Below are 4463 nucleotides of genomic sequence, written 5' to 3'. Positions count from 1 at the left end.
ATAGTATATTCGGGAGTTTTATTTATTTAATAACCTCCGATTATTGTATAATAATTTGTTGCTTTCATATGCAGGCCGTTGAAGAGTTTGTTGATGATTTCTATTTGAGGCCCGACACTTCCCTATACTATGCAAACGATTTGGTATACTCATTACTATTTTTATTTTTTTTCAAAATTTATATGTTAAATGGTTATGCTTATTAGATTTGTTTTGTTTTATGCACGTTTAGACATTTGGAAGTAAGAAGGAGGCAAATGAATGGCTTATGAACAAGGAAAAAGATAACATGTGCGTGGTAGTTCAAAATAATCATGTTAGTGACACTCGATTTGAAATGATTTGTGAGCGAGGTGGGACGCGAAAGAGTCACGAGGGAAAGAATAGTAAGTACGTACGGAAGACGAATAGGAAATACCGAAGCAATACCAAGAAGATAGGATGCCCATTTAAGATTGTCTTCTATAAGCCCGATGGTATTAAAGGTAAAGAGTATAAAATGTATAAATTTGATAACGGTTGTCACAACCATGATGATCCGTTGGATTTAATTGGACATGTAATGGTTGCCAAGTTAAAACCACATCAAATGCAGACGGTGAGGTCTATGCGGATCCAAAAAGCGAGTGCGATCTTAAGTAAAATAAAGGCGGACGACCCCGACAACTTGTCGTCGTTGTCTACAATTAAGTCGGCCCTAGATACGATCAAAATGACTGAATGGGATGGTAGAACGGTCATGCAACAATCGGAGTGGTTAGCGGAGTTACCCGGCTACACCTTGAGAAGGGAAGAAAAGGATGGTATAGTGGTTCGTATTTTCTTGGCACATCCCGAAATGATCCAATTGGCTCAATGCTTTCATCAAATTTTGTTGATAAATGCTACTTATAAGACAAACAAGTATAACATGCCGTTGTTGAACATTGCTTGCCATACTTCGGACAAAAACACGTTTACGATTGCATGGGGTTTAATGGATCATGAGAACAATGTGAGTTTCATTTGGATGTTGGAGACGTTGAGGTCCATTTATAACGGTGATAATTTTCCAAGGGTTATTGTAACGGATAACGATCAAGCCTTAATGCATGCAATAGCGGTAGTGTTTCCGGAAGCCCAAAACTTGCAATGTACGTGGCACATTCAATGCAATCTCAAAACCAATTGCCATCATCATTTCCAAGCTAAAAGACCAAGGAAGGGTACCAAGAGGTCAAAAGGAAGAGAGCGCATTAGTAAATTAACCGTGGAAGAACGTAAGGAAGAGGATAGGTATTTGAAGAAAAGTGGAAGGAGGATGGAATTATTTGGAAAATGTTCATGAAAGCATGGGACAAAATCGTTTGGTCGATGACCGAGGAAATTTACGAATGTAACTTGAAGAAATTTGAGGATGAATACGGCACGGACTACCCAAAACCGGTTGAGTATTGTAAAAAACAATGGTTAACGATTAAGGAGAGGTTTGTGTTTGCATGGACATATGAATATCGTAACTTCAAGAACGAGGCGACAAGCATTGCGGAGGGGTCTCATGGTCGACTAAAGAAAATACTAATTGGTAGTCAAAATGGAGTTGTGTCGATCCAAGAAGCAATCCATGAATTCACCAATCGTGATCTCGTAAAGATTAGGAAATGTATGCAATTTAGTGTACACCAATTCCCGATGGAACATATTAAGGAAAAATTGCTTCTAAGGGGAGTTGTTCATAAAGTTTCAAGATGGGCAATAAATCGCATGATGAAACAATTGAAGTTATATAAAACTTATGATGACGAGAATACGGTTTGTGTTTGCAAGGATATGATAGGTATTGGACTCCCGTGTCGTCATAAGTTGGGTAGGTATGTTGAAGTGATTGACATCGATGATATTCACCATTTTGAAAGCAATTAAATTTCACTCCGAACACCCCGGTAGTTGATGGTCCGTCTTTCTTGGAGTCAGAATTGTGTGCACGAATAGCCGAGCGTTACGCTACATCAAATGGCACCAAAAATAAAATATTGATGCATAATTTGGAGGAAGCCCTTCACCCTTCTTTAAGGGAGGTTGATGAACCTATTAAGCAAAAGAACACCGGTAGGCCGAACACCGAAGTGTCAAGGACCATCCAAAGAAAAGAGTTGAAGGAGTATTTGTCTAATAAAAGAATATTGTCTAGGCACGAGCGTTCGGAAGCCGAATTTGAAGATGATCCGGAACCTAAGAAAAGAGGTCGTCCAAGAAATGATCAAAGTGGACCAACCACCCGACAAGTAAGGACAAAGATCTCTACAGAGCCTTCTCAAGTAAGTCAACCCAATGTTGTCGAAGAAGTTGTTGAGCAAATGAACGCCTCGCAACAAACCCAACCAATGGAAATTCTTACTATAAAAGAGGACAAAGGTACTCTTCGTTGCCCTAGAGATCTTAATGGAAGACCAAATCGATCCACATATACAATATAAAAAGAGTATTTGGAACAACTCCCTCCACTTATCATTCCATTTGTTTTGTCGACCGACGAGGTTGATGGGGATGGAAATTGTGGGTTTCACGTTGCTACGGAACAAATGGGTTACTTTAGAGAGGCGGATATCGAAGATGTCACCCAATGCCAATATTTAAGAAATAAGATGGTTGTACAACTAGTGAAGGACAAGGGTTTTTATATGGAGATGATGAGGCGAGGAGATAGATACGACAAAGAACAATCGGCCCTAGCTACGATCAAAAGGACTAAATGGGATGGTAGAACGGTCATGCAACAATCGGAGTGGTTAGCGGAGTTACACGGCTACACCTTGAGAAGGGAAGAAAAGGATGGTATAGTGGTTCGTATTTTCTTGGCACATCCCGAAATGATCCAATTGGCTCAATGCTTTCATCAAATTTTGTTGATAGATGCTACTTATAAGACAAACAAGTATAACATGCCGTTGTTGAATGTAATAATTTTTTATCCATTCGGTCTCTTCCTCAACTTGTTTTAATCTTTCTCTATGATGGAATTGTTCTTCACCTCGCTTCTTAGCCTTGATTTCCTCTTCCTCTTCCTTCGTTGCCACTAACGATGGTTTAATTTTTTTGGGTTATTTGTTCCTTTTTTGTATTTCTTCTTCCAATGCTGCAATTGATGTAGTTGTTCGCTTGCATCTTCGAAGTATGTTGTCGATTGATGATGGACTTGCCATTGAAAAGGTTTTTCATTCTGATTTTTTACTCAATAATAACTGAGAGGGGTTACCCTCCTTATATAGATTAGAGTTCCAACGGCTCTAATTTTTGAAAATATGGTCGTTGAGGTTTCTGAAAATATGGCCGTTGAGGTTTCGTATCAATGATGCACTACAATCGGTTGCTAACGATACACGTATTCCCTCTGAATAAGACATTCGGTAGCGAACTTAAATTTTTATCTACCGATTAGGTTGGTATTTCTAAACACGACTATATTATTCGGAGGATAAATTTTTTTGTAAAGTCCCGAATGTACAATGGCCCAAAAATCAGAATTTGGGAAAAACTGATACTTTTCAAATTTTGAACTTGAAATAATCGGAAGTTAACTTAGTTACCAAAACTTCCGAATATGGGCTGTCTAACCTTCTATATTGGCCCTTGGAACCACCTAGAGCCATGGCATGGTTTGTTTTGAACTTGTAATATTCTGAGGATAATTTTTTTTTTAAAGTCCCGAATGTACGATGGCCTAAAAATCAGAATTTGGGAAAAACTGATACTTTTCAAATTTTGAACTTGAAATAATCGGAAGTCAACTCAATTACCAAAACTTCCGAATATGGGCTGTCTAACCTTCTATATTGGCCCTTGGAACCACCTAGATCCATGGCATGGTTTGTTTTGAACTTGTAATATTCGGAGGATAATTTTTTTTGTAAAGTCCCGAATGTACGATGGCTCAAAAATCAGAATTTTGGAAAAACTGATACTTTTCAAATTTTGAACTTGAAATAATCGGAAGTTAACTTAGTTACCAAAACTTCCGAATATGGGTTGTCTAACCTTCTATATTGGCCCTTGGAACCACCTAGAGCCATGGCATGGTTTGTTTTGAACTTGTAATATTCGGAGGATAATTTTTTTTGTAAAGTCCCGAATGTACGATTACCCAAAAATCAGAATTTGGGAAAAACTGATACTTTTCAAATTTTGAACTTGAAATAATCGGAAGTCAACTCAGTTACCAAAACTTCCGAATATGGGATGTATAACCTTCTATATTGTCCCTTGGAACCACCTAGAGCCATGGCATGGTTTGTTTTGAACTTGTAATATTCGGAGGATAAATTTTTTTGTAAAGTCCCGAATGTACGATGGCCCAAAAATCAGAATTTGGGAAAAACTGATACTTTTCAAATTTTGAACTTGAAATAATCGGAAGTTAACTTAGTTACCAAAACTTCCGAATATGGGCTGTCTAACCTTATATATTGGCCCTTGGAACCACCTAG

This window comes from Papaver somniferum, unplaced genomic scaffold (assembly GCF_003573695.1).
Source record: "Papaver somniferum cultivar HN1 unplaced genomic scaffold, ASM357369v1 unplaced-scaffold_125, whole genome shotgun sequence".
NCBI lineage: Eukaryota > Viridiplantae > Streptophyta > Magnoliopsida > Ranunculales > Papaveraceae > Papaver > Papaver somniferum.
Note: the sequence above shows the minus strand (reverse complement) of the source record.